This window comes from Arvicanthis niloticus, chromosome X (genome assembly GCF_011762505.2).
Source record: "Arvicanthis niloticus isolate mArvNil1 chromosome X, mArvNil1.pat.X, whole genome shotgun sequence".
Classification (NCBI taxonomy): Eukaryota; Metazoa; Chordata; class Mammalia; order Rodentia; family Muridae; genus Arvicanthis; species Arvicanthis niloticus.
Genome location: NC_047679.1, coordinates 12,545,053 through 12,563,890, shown reverse-complemented (window position 1 = coordinate 12,563,890; position 18,838 = coordinate 12,545,053). Strand labels below are relative to the sequence as shown.

The 18,838-nt window shown below is 37.5% G+C and overlaps 1 protein-coding gene and 1 non-coding gene across 2 annotated transcripts in view; one reads left to right on the top strand and one right to left on the bottom strand.

Moving 5' to 3' along the window:
- Shroom4 (shroom family member 4) overlaps window positions 1-18,838 on the top strand; it is a 202,913-nt gene that overhangs the window by 125,914 nt on the left and 58,161 nt on the right. The gene's annotated exons all lie outside the window — the stretch shown is intronic.
- On the bottom strand, window positions 16,954-17,096 carry LOC117695610 (small nucleolar RNA SNORA48). Its single transcript, XR_004604661.1, has one exon. It is a non-coding gene; the product is annotated as a small nucleolar RNA SNORA48 (small nucleolar RNA).

Here is an 18,838-nt window from a genome sequence, read left to right as displayed (position 1 = left end):
GGTACAGAAAATTTAGTGAGCAATCATGAAAGTGCTAGAAAATTATCAATGGATAGAAAAGCCATTCAAATGAAAGCATTGTAAATGAGGTTTTTCAACCTGAAGAGACAATGGTTTTGATCCTTAGAAAAATGTCAACGCTTGCTCAAATGGTTTAACAAACACAAACAAAGCCTGTTTTTTGAGATTATTATTGTTTTGTATTCGTTTGGAATTTTTTGTGTTGTTTGCGATGCTTCCGTTTAAGACACTATCTTACTATGTAGTCTAGGCGCATCTTAAATTCACAAGCTTCTTTCTCTTCCTATCTGAATGCTAGGATTCCAGAGTTGTACCACCCTGCTCAATTTGTTCTTTACATGTTGTTTTTCAAAAGACAAGAAGAAATGATTTATGAGCAGCTTTTAAGTACTGAAAATATTCTCTAGAAAAAAAATATACCCCTTTAGAATGCCAGGAATTGATTCGCATGGCTTCTTCTATCCACCCATTTTTCCTTGTCAACCCTAAGGCCTTCTACCAGCCACTTTATTCTTGACAAATCTTTTTCTTGAAATCCATACCAGAAACACAATTAGTGATACCTACAAGAGAATGTTTGTCTTGCTTTTCTGTTAAAGACCACAAGACATAGCGACATTTGTAGCAGCAGAAATTTTAGCCAGATCTTCTAGGGGACTTGTAAGTCACTTTGTGTAGTCAACGCTAATGCACTAAGGAAAGCTATGGAATTTTCTTTACTGACTTCAGCAAATTATTTCCTCCCCAGGGAAGTCTTACTGAGACAGAGGAGAAGGGAGTTGGCAGCAATGGCAGAGAAATGAATTAACTACAGCCTTTTCATCTCTTCTCATTTAAGCCAGAGTTCTCTCTAAATGTTGATGCATTGAAGAAACTACTTTTGTGAACACTAACTGGCAAGCAGTCAGAAAAGAACTTTGGACTTTTCTCTATCAATTTATGAAGTGTTTTGTTAGAGAGAGAGAGAGAGAGAGAGAGAGAGAGAGAGAGAGAGAGAGAGAGAGAGAGAGAGAGAGAGAGAATGAGAATGAAAATGAATATGCTTTTCCTTTTTGTCCTTTGAGTATAAAACATAATTCACTAGCATAGCTTCAGCTACCTGAACACTGATGCATCTTGCATTTATATCTCTAGCCCTAAAGTCTTTTCTGAATGCCAACTGTGTAGTTCCAGTTTTCTTACCATACTTTTACATAGAAAGTTCAAATGCAATATATCCTGATATTTCCCTCCTCTCTTTCCTAGGCTTGATCATATCCAGTGGCCTTTTCCCTTAGAGTACGATGTCATGAAGCATTTCAGTTTCTCCATTCTGTCAGCTTCTTACTTCATCTTTATCACATCAGCGACAATATCCTGTTAATACTACCTCTAATAGGTTTTCTTTTAAATCTCATTCTTTTATCCCTTTTCAGCATCTTAACCAGGTGCCCAGTCTCAGGACTCTGCCTTTGCACAATGCTATTCACTCTGCTTTGAATGTCCTCCCACCTGTTCTTTGACTAATAAAATTTCTGCTGTATTAACGCTCCACCATTTATCACTAGCCACTATTCCCATAGGACACAAAAGGATTAGCCATCAGTTTTGTCATCCTTATGCCCTGCCAAATTGTGAGCTCCTTGAAGGCAGGGAATATCCTTTCATCACCATTGAAATCCCAGCACCTAAAGCAGCATAGTCAATGGTAAATATTACTAAAATAATGAGTTATGTCATTTAAAATCCTTATCAATTTGCTTATCAGTTCCTTTAATGAATCTTGATATTTGGTTCCAAGTCTAAAGATAAAAAGTTTATACTTTTACACCTACATAAAATAATATTTGATCCATTTTGAATGTGGGTGCATTGTACATAATTATGAGTCTTGAAATTTGTTTTCAGATGTATAGTTGCACAGTTGTGACAATGTTGCTTCCCAAAACGCCACCTTTCCTCTATTGAATTTCTTAGTTATTATTGTTATTGTTATCGTGTGTACATGTTTGTGCATGCTTACATGTACACATGCATACACTCTATATCCATGTAGATGCCTATGGAGGCCTGAAGCAGAACGCCCTGGAACTGCAGTTATATAGGCAGTTGGGAGCTGTCGAATAATGTTACTAGAAACTGGGGTCTTCTGGAAGAGGAGCAAGAGCCATCTTTCTAGCTAGCCCTTATTGAATTGATTTTGCAACTTTCTCAGAAATAAGTTTCATATATCTAGTGATATTTCTATTGGTTTCATTTGTGGAAGATTGTATAAGTCTCCACCAATACCACCTAGCCTTGATTACTGAAGTATAATTCTTGAAATGTGGCAGATGGACTCTACAATACTAGATGAAATTTCAATACAGATTTCAGTAACTATGTACAGGAGTTTGAGAATTGCATTTTTTTTTTACTACACTGACACATCTAATCCAGGAACACAGTGTCTCTCCATTTATTTGGATATATGTTGACTTTTTTCATAAGTTATTTGTAGTTTTCAGTGTGCACATCCTATACATTTATGTTATATTTATATCTAAGCATATTATTATTTTTGGCAGCAAAAATAAAAATAATTAATTTTGTTTCTACATGTCTGATGCTACTGCTCAAAGTATGATTACTTTCTAAATGTTGAGTCTATACTTCAATCTGCTGCATTTATTAGTTCTTTGAGTTTCCTTTATTTGTTTTGGATCTCTTGAGATTTTAACATGTCCTCTGTAAATAGGAAGAGGTTTTTCTCCCATCTTGTTTGTGTTTCAGCATATTTTAAATTTTCCTATTGTATCTTTATACATTGCAGCAGTGTTTTGAAGAATGAGTAAAATGTCTGTCTTTCCCTTGTTTCTGATGTTAAGAGAAAAACAGCCAGCTTTTTATTAAGTATGATATTAATGGCAGAGTTTATATACATCTTCTTTAACATGTAATAAAACTCCCATCTTTTATTTTTTACATTAGTATTTTTAATTATTTCATTTATTTTGAGATTATAATAAAATTATATCATCTCCCCTTCTTTTTCCCTTCTGTAAACCCTCCTTGCTCTCTTTCAAATTCATGGCACTTTTTCCCTATTAAGTATTGTTTCATACATATATCTATATGTATATGCATATATATTTCTAAATACATAAGTGCAACCCAATCACTCTATATAATATTGCTTGCAGTTATCATATGAAGTACCAAGTTTTCTTATGTCATTTTGTATATACTTGGTATGGATGAATTGAGTCTTCCCTCTCTTTCACATCTCCTTTATCCTCTCCCCACACACTTGTACCTATCCACTCCTTGCCATTCTGTTCCAATATTCATGTTACATGCACTATAGTAACCTCTCCACTCTTCTTCCTTGAAGCTTCATTTTGCCCTAGCTCATGGGCCCCTTTAAATTTCTGCTTTATTCCATGTTTGCTGAAGGTTGTAAATAGATGCTGAATTTTATCAAATGCATTTCAGTTTGTGAATACAATAGATCCTTTGAGTTTTCTTTAATCTATTGATAGAGCATAGGATGCTGACCAGTTTTTAAATATTTAGCTGCTTTTGCATCATAGGAATACATTATTCCTGATCACATATAATATTGTACAATAAAGAACGCTGTTCTATAATATTTTCATAAGGATTTTTGTGTCCTTCATTCTTCATGAAGTCTCGTGGGATTGTTTGTTTGTTTGTTTTATGTCTAGTTTTCACATGTAAGCCATTCTCAGTTCATAAAGTGAATTGGGGAAGAGTTCCCTGTTCCTTCTTCAGAAAGATTTTATGTATAACTGGGGCTAATTTTTTTTTTAGGTAATTCATATACTTCTTCTCTAATGTTCATTGTAGACAGTGTCTTAATATACAAGATGGCCTGAGACTTGCTACATAGCCCAGATTGGCCTCGAATTCACTATTCCTCTGCCTCTGGCTACTGTAATTTTTGGCTTCAGTTTCACTGAGCTGTGCTCTTACATACTTTTTGTTGTTCTCGCCCTTCTGCCTGATTAGTTTAGCCTCATTCTTTTTGTCCTAACCGAGTAATTCATGACAATAAATTTCCTGAAAGTATTGCTTCAACTGTGCCTTGCAAATTTTAATCTGCTGTATTATTATTTTCATTTAGTTAATGAAATATGTGATTGCTTGGGAAAGTGCTACTTTGACTCATATATTTCTTATAATGTGTTGTTTCATTTCTAGTTGTTTTTTTATTGCTAATTTCTAGTTGAATTTCATTGTGTAAGGAAAATGTACTTACATATGATTTAAATTCCTTAAAAATTGTTGATTTACCTAATGGAACAAGATATAATCTATTGCAGTATATGTCTCATGAGCACTTGAGAACAATCTGCATTCTTTTGTTATGTAATGTTTCTTATAAATCTCAATTAGATCTTATTGGTAAATTGTATGATTAAATCCTACTGTTTCCTTATTGATTTTAATCTTTTCCCTATCCATTCTTCATAGAAGAGCACAGAAATATCTAAGCACTGTGGATAACTGTGGGTTGATCTGTTTCTCCTTTGTGTTCTGTTTCTCTTAATGCAGTTTTCTGAGACTGGCAAGCTTTGAAAATAAACTATTCTTCTGGAATATGAACCAATGGAGAACTTGAATTATGTTAACAACCAAAAAGCATTAAAGCATAGAAATACCTCTCCATTTTTACAAAGATGTTAACAATCATATTTCAATTGTTGACTTTTGAAGTAGCTTATGTAATTGTTCAACTATCTTAACAATTTTTAAAAGATGAAAAAAACCACCTCAATTCCATTTTTCCAATTCTACTTCTTAGAATTATATGTAGGCGTGTGTGTGTTGTGTTGTGTGTGTGTGTGTGTGTGTGTTCACGCGCATGCTCTCTCGGTAAATTGATACTATTGTTGTGCTTCAGAGGCATCATAGGTGGGCATCATTAATATTTTAAGTGTTTCTTTTCATATGGATTGTTAGTGGCTGATGTATATGTATACTACTCATATATAATTTCTTACTTTGTTGATGTTATTTTACAATGTTCTTCAAGGTCTAATGCATATATTGTCATGTTGCTTATTCCTGATAACCAGGACTTTGCGCTCATCTCCTTTTCATTTAGATAACTAGTTTTAACCATTATTTTAGAGTCAGTCTTCCAGTAATAAACTCTTAGAATTTCTTCACCGCAAAACATCTTTTGTCAAATACAGAAAGGTTCAGCCACTTGTGCGTGGGGCCATTGTTTCTTTTACAAGGACATTTTTCAGCCTTGTCCTCCCTCTCCCTCCTTCCAGTTGACTGATATGAATATCAGCTCTTTCATGACATGCCCAAAGATTCCTGAGGCTATAGTCATCTTGTAGTCAATTTTCATTCTGCTGTTCATACTGGGTAATTTCTAATGCTATCTTAAAGTTTAATTGATTCCTTTTGTGTTGCCTCTGAAACTGCTTCTGAGAATCTTTAGGAACTTTTATTTTATTTTTTAAGTTCTAAAATTGCCATTTGATGTTTCTTTATATTTATATATTTTTGTCAAGACATGCCATATCTTAGCTGAGAGGTTCTTACTTGTCATTCATTTCATGCAACCTGGTAATTACTTACTGAAGTATCTTTATGATGGATGCTTTTGTTATATACTGGTAACATGTCTTACTTTTACTGTTGGTATCTATTATCTTTTAGTTGTTACTGTTAAATTTAAGATCTTCCTGGTTTATAGCATTGGTGAATGGTTTTCCATTAAAATGCACACTTTGGAAGATTCTGTTATAAATTATGATTTCATTTGAACTTTGCATTTGCTAGTTTCCTCCTATACCACGTTCTCAGAGGATAGGGCCCATGCCACATGTAGGCAGATGTCCAGGCTGTCCATTTGATCTCTATTAACAACACCCAAGAAAAGGTTCTTCGCTCCTGCCAGATGTCTACTCAAATGTCCTTTGCTGCTTTTTGTATACCTTCTTCTGATGCCACCTCAACAGGAAGAAGGACAAGCTCTTTGCTCTTGACCTGTTAAGGCAGATAACACTTTTTTTTCCCTGAAATGCTCATTGATCCTGTGGGTCAATGAAGGCCACTGTGTGTAGAAGTCCTGATCCTGTATGTAGCCTTTACTGCCAATGTCTGAGTAGTCAGTGGGCTAAGGATTGGGTTACATTGTTAAAGAGTGCCAGAGTGGAAATCCAGGCTCGTCATTTAGCCTTTGTTAATGAGTGAGGACAGAGCCTCAGATTTCCTGTGGTAGTTCTTCAGAGAAGAGTAGACATTTTCTAGACATTCTGTATCTTGCTAGGATGCTCCTCTTTATGGGATGGGAATGGATGTATCATAGGGGTGGTTTTGTCTGCACCCACCATTGCACTCCACAGAGCACAAAAGAAAACCCAGGAAATTTGACACTGTGCCATGCCCTAGCACTCAACCTTTCCTAAGTGGTCTGTCTGCTTCATGTAATAAAAACCATCTTCATTACATTAAGACTGTTCAAATGAGATTTCTTGGTTTGGTTTTTACACCGTGATTTGAATTTTTACAATGAGGTTGATAATGAGTTCTTTTTAATTTAAAATACTATTCTTTTGTCAGGTATATGTTTGCAATATTTTCTCTTAATGAATGGTATCAGAGAAAGACAGATAAGAGTGTTTTTAATGATTATTTTACTTGTTAAAAAAACAGGCCAAAATTATCTCATTTTCCCTGAGCAGGAGTCTTGATAATATTTTAGTGCCACTCCTTAAGAATTATAAGCATTATTTCCATATACTGTTTATAATTTTCATTAAGAAATCATGTCTTCCAATCAGGGAACCTGCATGGGTGTCTGACCTTGGTACTCTGCATATATGTTATGGTTGTATAGCTTGGTCTTCTTGGGGGACTCTCCTGGAACAGTTGGAATGGAGGCTATCTCTGACTCTTTTGCTTGATTTTAGGACCCCTTTCCTCCTACTGGGTCGCTTTGGCCAGCTTTAAATAAGAGGGAAGGTGCCTAGTCTTATTGCATCTTAATATGCCACTTTTGGTTGATATCCCTGGGAGGCCTGAAATGAAGAGGAATGGGGGGGGAGGTTTCAGGGAGGGACTAGGAAAAAAGAAGGGAGGGAAAACTGTGCTTGGTTGGGTTGGTACTCTATGAGAGGAGGATAAGTAAAAAGGAAGGGGGAATAATGTCTTCACTAAAATAGCCACATGAAGCAAACCTTATACATTGCCAGTGTTTTGTTTCACCTAAATGGAAGAAGCCTATAACCCCTAAAGACACTGAGGATGCTGCCTTAGAATTTCACAGCCTCTTTAAGTCGAAACCTTAAAGTTAGGTCCTGATGAGTTTGCCAAGTCTGGATCTTTGAGCAAGTGTCAAGATCCCTTTGGGGAATTTGTCTCTGAGCTCCCAGCCTTTTGGACTTCAGGCCAGTTTCTATTTTGAGTGGAAGCTCCAATCTAGCAAGAGTGCATTGATTGCTTTCCAGCTAATCAAAGGGAAAGCATTAGTTGGCTGTTCTGGCATCTCTGTGCAGCTAAAAATGATTATGTCTCTGGCTCCTAATGCAGCAATATATTCTTAATATATTCTTGCCCCTTTTTCTTGTGATGAGGATGCAGAATATTTTTCAATTTTCCTAAGTATAAAGTTAATGTATATCTTTGAATGGTCTTTGAGAAGTTACATAGGGTAAATTGCTTTTGTTCCCCCTTCAAGGGAAAGAACAGAAAAAAATCTACCTCCCTCCTCATTATCTCAGTCATAAGAATGGTTCATTTACATATAGTAGAAGTTCTTTATATGAGACTGCCCCTCTGTGCTTCAAGAAGAGACTTCCTAAAATTCCTTAGACTGTTGGAGACAACACTTTGAAAACAAATTTACAGACTAGTTTTGGTGAATGCATGTTTAAAGAGATTAAGAAGGTTTCATTTGTAATCTCTCTCTCTCCCTCTCCCTCTCCCCCCCCCCTTTGGTCTCTTCATCTTCTCCCTCCCTTTCCCTCTCCATTCTCCTCTCTTTTTCAGTCACTTCCCTCATCTTGCCCACAACTCCACGGTGGAGTGATACTTACTGGCTTGCTTAGCCTGCTTTCTTATAGAGCCCAGAACCACCAACCTAGGGATGGTACCACTCATAATGGGCCAGGCCCTCGAATGTCAGTCACTATTAAGAACCTGCCCTGAAGGCTTGTCTGCAGCCCACTTTTATGGAAGCATTTCCTCAGGTGAGGATCCCTCTTCTCTAGTGACTCCAGCTTGTGTCGAGTTAGCAAAAAACTAGACAGCACATTGCCCTCCCCCTGCTCGTTTTCTGTATATAACCTTGTCTTTTCTGGAAACGTTGACAGTTTGATAAAGGAAAGTTTAAGGGATGACTAGGAAAACATATTCATGAAGTGATGGGGAGAATGAATGATCTTTTATATATGGTTCAGGAGAGCCATTAAAATGAATCTTCCAGAGCAGGACGAATTATAAGAAGCCCCTGTTGTGCCACAGTAAACATCCATCACAAAAATTTGTGTGCCATATAAGCACTGACATTGGCCATTAGTCTGTCATAGCTGGACTAAGAAAGTAGCTTTGTATTACCTGTGTAGTATAGCCAAGGAGAGGAAAAAGTTTGCTTTGTCAGAGACCTTGTAAAATTATAGAACAAAATAATGAAGCTTAACCAGGGTTCAGAATGGATATCACTAGTCTAAGGCTATGCAGCTAATAACTGTTAGAACTAAAATTCAAATCTAATACCCATGTGTACACCATCTCTTCCCCACTATATAGACACTGTTGAAGTTCCAGTTACCAAGACTACCATAATTTTGTAACTCATTGAAATAATGCTCTATCAGTCCAAAACCAACTGTTGGTCTAAATGTGTTGAGAATTTGCCCTTAAACATTTGAATGTAGAATGAAAAGTTTTTCCAAGGAACTTTCCCATTAAAGAGGATTGGCCAGAACTCAGATCATTTTAGATTTAATAGACCCTCTGCAAATGTTAGCTCTGTCTATTGCCCACTTGCTATGGATCAGTTACAGTGCTAGAAGCTTGTAGTTCTCAAGTGCATTGTGTGATTTTAATTGCCATACATCTTTTTTGAGGACTAGGTATGAATGCCCTCCTGCTTTACAGATGAGATTGGTTCCAAAGGAGTGAATGAGGGGACATGTCCACTCCCTTATAGCCAAATATGTCTGTCTTCATATGCAGTATGTTCTCTGGTGACATGTAAGGTGGTACTTAACCTACTTGTGTCTCAGTAATATTTTCGAAAACTTAAAATCGAGTATTTAGCTGAGTTCTTCAGAAATCCTTGTATCAATTTATAGAGGTTGTGCATACGCTTTCAGTTGCCTCACTGTGGGAAGGTTATCCTCAGCAATAGCCTTGTATGAGCCCAGAGTGAAAGTGAAAATTAGTCTGAGATGATAATTGATTCCTTGCATGTTGCGTAGGCTTTAGCTTTAGCTTTGCCTTGACCAGAAGTGCCCTCCAGTCTCCACAGAAGACTGAACTGAGCTAATTGGCTTTTGGATGGGGTTAGAGTTAAGGTTCTAGGCAAGGGACTACTTAACAACTGAACCAGTGCGATTGCTGCTGCTTACATTATGAGGCATCTGTTGGGTGAAGGCATTTTCTTTTTCTGACCAGAGGCTAAGTCAGCCTCAGTCGGGAGCAAAATGTTGTTGCTTATATTCTGCATCTTTGGGATGTGCTCGGTTTAATAATGTGTGCATTAGGAGATACTGAAAACGTGCTTTTTAATCTAGGCTTTTTCTCCCAATAGACTTACACTGCCTCCAAAGAATGTGTTTGTGTACATGTGTATATTTTAGACCAAGTATCACTGGAGAAAATTGCCATTTCATCATTTGTGGGTTATTACATGGGTGGAACAAAATCTCCCTAAAGTGATATATCTTAATATGTATCATAAAAAATTAGCTCATCCTATATGTGCATATTTTCTGTTCAGGTACCTTTAATAAGGAATTGTATTCCAATAGATTGGTTTGTAAGAGTTTCTAAATAATAAATCATAAATACCAATAAAGGAAAACATCTAAATTGTGCATAATTAATTGTCAATTACATGTTGATTAACCTTACATCCTTTTGTCATATTTCTTTCTATTATCGTTTTCCATGGATGTCAAACAATTCATTTTGGAACACAAGATTCAAGATTCATAATTATGAGTGATAATACAGTACCTTATGGCATCTCATCTCCCTTTGTTTATTTCAAGAACATAGAGATACATTTTCGTCTTGTTTATAGTAACTATAATTATACACTAAACAAGATATTGCTTACCTATTTTCTTAATTTGATTTTTTACATCAAATATATAAAAGTAATGTTCATAACTTAATAACAATTGAGATCTGTTTTTAAAAGTAAAACTAAATGAAAGGAATCTGTGTCTTTTGGACTAGAGCAATGAGCTTGGATTTTAAATGCAGTCTATAGGCAGTGAGTGTAAATCATAGAATTACTGTAGAAACCTTTAGACATCACATTGTTTTACCTTTATGGCGGTTAAAAGCAATGCATCTCTCCTGAAAGGTATCTGGTAAGCAATAAATTGTCATGTCATGAAACAGTGCTGGACCTGATACTGAGCATATATGAATATATACCATATTGTATTTGTGATTAAAAACAAAGTGAATGTTTTCCAAAAACTAATTCACAAAAAATCCCCTTATCAGGTTCTCATTACATAATTTTCATTTTTGAGTACTTGGCATATATTTTAAACAGTGTGGTGGAGAACAGGTGAGAATATTATTGCCATCTATGGAAAATGATAATAGGAAGATTTATGACAAAAGGGTGTGTGTGTATGTGTATGTGTAGGACAGAAGTAAGAGAAGATAGTGGGAGAGAATAATAGAATGAATTATAGACATGTATCAATCAGATTATCTAATACAAGGGCTTGAAAGATGACATAGTTGCTAAGTCCACCAGAGTTCCAGTTTCCAGCTTTTACATTGGGTGGCTTGTAGCAACCTTTAACTCCAATCCTAGGGGATCTAATGCCCTGACCTTCTCAGACACCATCCATGTCATGTGTTTCTGCGTCAAGAAAGAAAGAAATTTTAAAGAACAAGCAATACAAAATAAATAATATAGCTGAACAAAGACGTTGATGATGATTGAGATGAATAATACCTGTATTGAGTAGTTCCGAAAATGAAAGGAAGAAAATAGTACTATTTTGCAGAAAAAGACAAGGATGTTGGCTTAAAGGGTTTTTATAAAGATGTAAGGATAGAATAGAGAGTAATCTAGGTTTGAGGACTATTATTAAGGAGGTCAAGCACATGTAAAATGAGGAGAGCAAGAATCAACTTTTAGAATAGTGGAAGAAACTTGATTAGATGTAGGTTGCTCATGTATTGTGATTGCTTATAGAGAGAAAGGAATAGTGACAATTGCAGTGCGGAGGTTGAATTAATAAGTGGAGATGCCATACATCTACCACCTGGTGAGTAATGCAGTGTAAGTGCTAAAGAAAAAGAACACTCATAGTTTTAGTCAGGCCTTTAAGATTTAAAACAGAACAAAACCCCCTGAAAACATAAACTAGGAAGCTGTAAGGTTGCTTTTAATTTTTGTTTGTGATTGGTGATTATATATCAATTATATATCCCTATATATGTATAGGTATTTGTGTGTGTGTGTGTGTGTGTGTGTGTGTATGGATGGATGGATGGATGGATGGATGGATGGATGGGCAGGCAAATGGATAGATGGACTGGTGGGTAGGTGGGCAGGTGAATGGATGGATTAAAAAATCCAATTGGAAACTGTGAGAAATAAATAGAAACATAGTGTTTTGGTGAAAGACTAGAACTAAAGATTGTCTTCCACCCACACATTTCTATTAACAAGCTAAAATAATCTGAATCCCATTTAAATATGTACAGATGCTCCTTTTATTCTTAAAATACAATCTTCTCTTAAAATTTCACATTCTTCCAATGTCTTTTCCTTCACAATGAAGCCTCTTTAACTCTCAAAAAATATTCTTAGATCCGTTGTCGCTATTTTCTCACTTCCCATTTTCTCATTACCGCTGGTCACACACTTAACACCACAACACTCTTCTGTGTATTGTTGGTTCTGAGATGAATGAGTGTCTACCAGATTGATTGACACATTAAGGCTTATCTTCCTTTGTTTTCCAATGAGTATTTTTTATCAGTATAGTAAACTAGGGGAAGGAACTTTACCACTTGTGTATATTAGAACTATGATCAAGTCATCTATCAATCAGCAAGTTATTGAATCACAATTTTTTATCTATACAATGAGGATAATCTACCGTACAGAATTATGTAATAAACGACACTGCACATAAACCATTTAGAAACAGTACTTTATTCATAAGTATTAGTTTCTTTATTGCAACATTGGATACTTTTGTACACTTCTTTCTAGAAATGTCTTCATTTAATTATCATAAGAATTCTTTATCCTTGTTTCCTTCCTATATACCTTGAACCCTTTCCCCCTTTAATTTGTCTCTCAAGTAATGATCCTGAAGCCTAAGTAAACATTTGATCCCACTAGAGGATTATGAACTATATTTTGCCACTGTGTTCTCTATAGAATTTTTAATTCATAGAGGCTCAGTAAGTTCTCAGGCAACAGTGATGTTGCTGATCTGAGAACAGAACCTAAAAACCTGTTAGAGTTTCATCACAGACCCAGTCTTAATCTATGAACTTATATGACTAGTGACTCCCAGTCATTATGATTTTCAACCACATGTTATCTACAAGACACATCACAGCCAAGCATGTCCTACCTGATTCTAAAGTATGTATATGAGATTTGTCAGGAACAGTCGAGTGAAAAAATAATAATGGAGAACAGGACTAGTAATAAAATACATTGGTGCTGATATGTAAAGAAACTGATTAATAGGTCATAATTAAGCCTGGAAATTGATCTAGAAACACCATTTAGAATAATCATCTTTCTGTGTCTACAGGTTTCACATTTATATGTTCAACCAATCACAGATCAAAACCATTCTGAACCAGGTTGCATTCACACTGAACCGGCTTTTTCCTTGGTTATGATTCTCTGAACAATATTGTCAGACAACTATTTGCATGCTGTTCACACTACATTAGCTACCATATGTAATCCAGAGGTGATTTAAAGTATCTGGGAAGATTTGTATAGGTTACATAGAAATATGGCATCATTTTATGTAAAAGATGAATACCTGTGGACTTGGATATCCTGGAGCCAATCTTTCACAAATACTGAAGGACAAGTATATATGACTTTTAGTATATGAGTTCACTTTTAAATTTTTCTAGCATGTATGTATGTATGAATGTATGTATGTATGTGTATATGTGTGTGTGTGTACGTGTGTACACTGTTGCTCTTTTCAGACACAATGGAATAGGACATCGGATCCCATTACAGATGGTTGTGAGTTACCACGTGGTTGCTGGGAATGGAACTCCAGACTTCTGGAAGAGCAGTCAATGCTGTTAACCACTGAGCTATCTCTCCAGCCCCCCATGTGTTCATTTTATAATATTAAAGATATTTTAAAGCAAGATACAAAACTTAGGAGTCATAAAGGAAAAGTTTATATTGGACTATGTAATATTAAAATTTAAAGCACCCTAAAAATATAAGTAAAGGTGATGTGTGTGTGTGTGTGTATGTGTGTGTATGTGTGAGTTATTGATACATGAAGACATTGTGCATTTTGTTTCACAGTGTTTATGGAATGGGAGCTGGTTTTCTAGAAGAACTCTTAAAAATAAAACTAAGTTTTTTTTAAAAAAAAACATTTTACAGAGGAAAAAGCCTCAGAGGAGGTAGTTCAAATCAAAAGAAATTTGGCATATAAATATAAATGAACAGATATTTCACCACACTCATAATTTTATTTTGAGATAAGATTTCACAATGTGGCATAGGCTTGCCTGGAACTTACTACAATTAAATAAATCTAGATTAATTTAAGAAACAAGATAGAATTTTCATGGATCGTGGCAAAAAGCTGAACATTTAATATATACTTTCAGCAAGAATGCCAAGAAACATCCACTCTAATACCTTAGTATTCAAAGTATGGGCCTTAGACCAGCAACATCTGCATCAAATGAAAGCTTGTTAGAAAAGCCACTTCACTTCAGACCCACTCAACCAGAATCTGCATTTTAAAGAGATCGCTTGGTGGTGCCCTTGAGGATTTAAAGGGCAGCATAGATCTAACAAACTGTTGGTAGAAGTGCAAATTGCATAACCTCTTTTGGTTTTAATGAGCTTTTATTACCTCAGTCACACAACTTAAGATCCAGAGCTCCATGTGCAAAACTTTGTCTAAAAGATGTAATCAGACATATGTTTGAAGAAATACAAAGATACTCTTTGCATTATAGTTTCTATTAGCAGAAAGTTAGGAATGACCTCAATATTCATTATTTGTATTATATGGAAATTTCAATGAAATACTGCACAGTTGGGCTGAAGAAATGGCTCAGTCAGTGGTTCAGAGCACTGACTACTCTTCCAGAGGTCCTGAGTTCAATTCCCAGCAACCACATGGTGGCTCACAACCATCTGTAATGGGATCTGGTGCCCTCTTCTGGTGTGTCTGAAGACAGCTACAGTGTGCTTGTCATATATATATATATATATATATATATATATATATATATATATATATGTAATAAAATCTTTAAAAAAAAGAAATACTGCACAGTTACTAAATTTTTTGAAAAAGTATTTAGCATATAAAATCATGTCCAATATATATTGAGTACAGACAGCAAGAATTGAGTCAGTATTAAAATATACTTTCTCTGTTCCGTTATTATTACTCTCATTATAGAGATAAGGTAAGTGAAGGGGCGCTGTTAAGCCAAGGCCACATAGTTAAGGATGGTGAATTCAACTCGGACACTTTGGTTCTAGAGCTTACTTACGTTTCATACTTTGTAAGTTTCACATCATGCATCCTAGTCCCATTTATCTCCTAGTCCCCTCATATCTGCCCTTCTCCCTTATAACCTCCACCACAAAGTAAAACACACACCACAAAAGCAAAGCATAGGAAACATGTCGTTGTGGAAGCTGTACTATATCACAGTGTGTCTCACCATGTACCCCTCTGTCCACACAACCTTCACTTGCAAATGTTTATTGCCATTAGCCATTGGTCTGGTTTGAGATCTCTGGCTTCTGTGATGCCATCACTATCGGATCCTCATCAGGGCTCCTCCCAGTTATCCTGTTGTTGCCCTGTGTCAAGGAGATCCTGCAACTTTGGGTCAACAGAACTGGCCCTTTAACTTGTCCCAACTCTTCCTAGATGATACAGATCTTGAGGTGGACCAACTCAGAACCCTGGATTTGGGCCTGGATGGTAGCTGAGCTGGTGAGCCTGCAGGCTCTCTCTTATTTGCACCACCAGAGTGAGCTCCCCGGCAGTGCTGCAGCCAGACCATCCAGTGGTCTCAGCTCACCTATTCCTACACCTCCAGAGCCAAGCTCCACTGTGCTGCCCAGTCAAGGCATGGAGTCTACTTTCCTAAGTGCTACTTGAGAGGGGCTGGGCCAGCTCTCCTGATTTCACACCCTAGAGGCTGGCTCATCTATGCCTTTGCCATCAAGGGCAGCTCCATTTCATTGCCCACGTTGAGTGCAGGGTCTACTTTTCCTGAGTGGTACAGCCAGTGAGGGAGCAAAGCTCTCCCAATTACCACAGGTGGAGAGGGGGAAGGGAGGGCATCATCCCCCTCCAAACCCACAACACTCCATCGCAAACAAGCGGTTGACTCAGCTCTCCTGCACTCTCATCCTCGGGGGCTGGCTCACCTGTGCCCCCCTCCACCAGGGCTAGCTCTTCTGTGCTACCCTGGCCAGGTACGGGGCCAGCTTTCCAAGTGCTGCAGCTAGAAAGGGACAGGGCAAGATCACCTGTTCTCATGACCCGAGAGTCAGCTCTCCGGAGTGCTGCACTTGGTGATGAGCAAGAGGTGGAGGGTATCACCCCTTCACCCGCGGCAGCTCATGGCAGGTGATTGGAAGGGCCAGCACTACCTTGCTTGTGTACACTTGGGCCTGCTTCCCTACATTCCTGCCACCAGGGCTAGCTATACTGTGCTGATCAGGTGACTTGCAGGGCTTGCTCTCCCTGCTGAAGCTGGTGAGGTGCAGTGCTAGCTATCCAGAGCTCACGACCCTGTGGGTATCTTTCCCAATTGCTGGAGGTGGCAGTGACAGGGGGCATCACCTCTGTGCCCATGCTAACCCATGGCAGAGGAGTGTCAGGCCCAGCCCTCCCACACTCATGTGCCTGGGGATGGCTCACTCACACCCATGTCGCCTGGGTCAGCTGCCTGGGGTACTGCTGCTCCTGCTAGTGAGAGATGGGGCCAGCTCTCTAGAGTGCCACAGCCAGGGAGGGGTGGGGCAAGTTCTGCACAGGCCCTAGACATCCATGTGGTCCCTGTCAGCTACCCCAACCAGGGATGTCCCTATGTTCTCTAGTAGTAGTATGAGCCACTGACATTTGATACCAACCTCTGCTGCTACATAGCCAAGGACCCAGACATGCTCCACAGTGGCAGCTCAGAACGGGACTTCACCCTGGCCTCAGGTGGCTGGGTTGGCCACTCATAAGTCTCAAATTCCATCTCTCTTTATAATTCTCTAGCTGCTCCACTTCTCTTTCTCTCCCATCTGACCACCACATAGTTGCACATTGTGGTGGCTCCTGTTGCAGGCTGGCCACATGGCTGGTGGGCCCCTGGGTGATATCCTTTATCCATGCTATGTGGCATGGCAACAAGTAGGTGTCTATGGCCTGCCTGTGCCATGTGCTTGAGGGCAGGTCTGTGGATGGCATGGTGGCCCCCAAATTTCTATCTGTCTTCCTCCACTTGTGCTGTCCTACCTGGATTTGATTTTTATGAGTCCTATATATAAAACAGCTTTGACCATCAAGCCAGGCATCAAGCTAAGATGAACAAAGGACTGCCATCTGCTGTGCCCCTGACTGCTATAAGAACACCATCACCAACAAGGTGTCTCTTTGCCCATTGTTAGGATGGAGGAGCTTATGTTTCTTTTTGGGATCAAAGAAGTTATCAAGTCTGGCCCATGAATTAACAATCTTCCTTCCTAGAGTGTGAAATCATGTTTTTAATATTGTATCATATTGCTGCTTGGGTAAATACATTTTTAAAGGAACATGGGAGACTCTTGTTTATTATCTGTATCTTCTTAAAATTTGGATGATTTGCCTTCTATAAGTATTGCTTTTAAAAATTAGAATATTTTACAAACTAGCTGGTCTAAAATCACAGTTTCTTTGCTGTTGTTGGTGATAGGTTGAGTACTAAGAGGCCTGATACTCATTCTGGGCTCTCTTTTTCTTTACCCATCACATCTATGGTCAGGTGTTCTATTTTAGTCTCTTACTTCTGCTAGAATAAATATGAGATTGTTGATAAAGAAAATTTATTTTTTATAGTTATCAAGGGTGGGATGTCTTGTCACCTGAGGCATCCTTGGGGTCTTGCTGTAGTAGTCTTTGTAGTACCCTGCAGGGTATTTATCATTACATGGCAAAATAGAGCAAGCCTTGTAGTTTAGATCAGTGTTTTAGAAATAGACAAATGAAATCATTATGACCCTTCATGCCTGTATCTAATCCTAACTTCCTCTAAATGGCCCTACCTCCAAATACCAACAAAATATTAATTTGAGGATTAAGTACAAAATTAGATTTCACACACACGGACACACACACACAATTTTTATTTGTATATGGGAGGAGGATGGGTGCCTCCATAGTCCAGAAGAGGATACTAGATCCTCTGGAGCTGGAGTTATAAGTAGTTGCAAACCATCTGATGTGGGTGCTGGGAAAAGAAACCTGGTCTTCTGTAAGAGCTCTTAACAACTGAGCAGGTATCAATTACAAATAGGCTCTTGGTTAGGTATGGGGCTTTATGCCTACTTCATCTTCAGGGATTTTGGCTAGTGTAGATCTGTGCAGGTCTTTTGCAGGCTCTCACAATAAGCCTTCTGTAGACTTTTAAGGTTCTTACTGAAGTGCCTCAGAAGTCTACAGAAGAATCACATGCTTCTACAGGTGGTCCATAGGTGGAAGAGCCTGGAGTCACAGCAGAAGAGGGTGTTACTACTTTGTGGGGTGCTTAGAACTTAAATATCTCTGTCAGAGATATATCAATATATTAATAAAAATAATATATTTATTAATATATTAATAAAATAATATGGAAAGGAAGGTAGATTTTTAAAATAATATATAAAATGACTTATTTCATGATAGTTTTTCATATATGTATATCATTTTACTTTGCTCATATTTCTGTCCCTATTGCCATCTCTTGTTCTACTGGTCCCTATCCTTTCCACCTTTCTACTCTCATCATATATATGTGTATGTATGTGTATGTATATACACACATATATATACATATATACATATACACACACACTGATACATATTCCATATCTGAAAGAATACAGGAAATGTTTGTGTTTGTTTCTTTCTCCATATTATGCTTTTTTGTTGTTGTTGTTTCTTATAGGATTTTGTGTATTGCAACTTCTGTGAATAAAAGATGACTCTGCAGCTAGTTTCCTCAAGGTTACAGTGGAGATTTTTTTCCTGGTGATCCATCAAAATGCTTAGGTCTAGTGTAAAAACAATTGTTTATTTTCGTGATGAACTGTGACACAATTGCTGCAAAAACTCCGTTTCGTTTGCACAAAGGACTATGCCATGATCAGGAAAAAAACAACCTTTCATGCACATGAAGG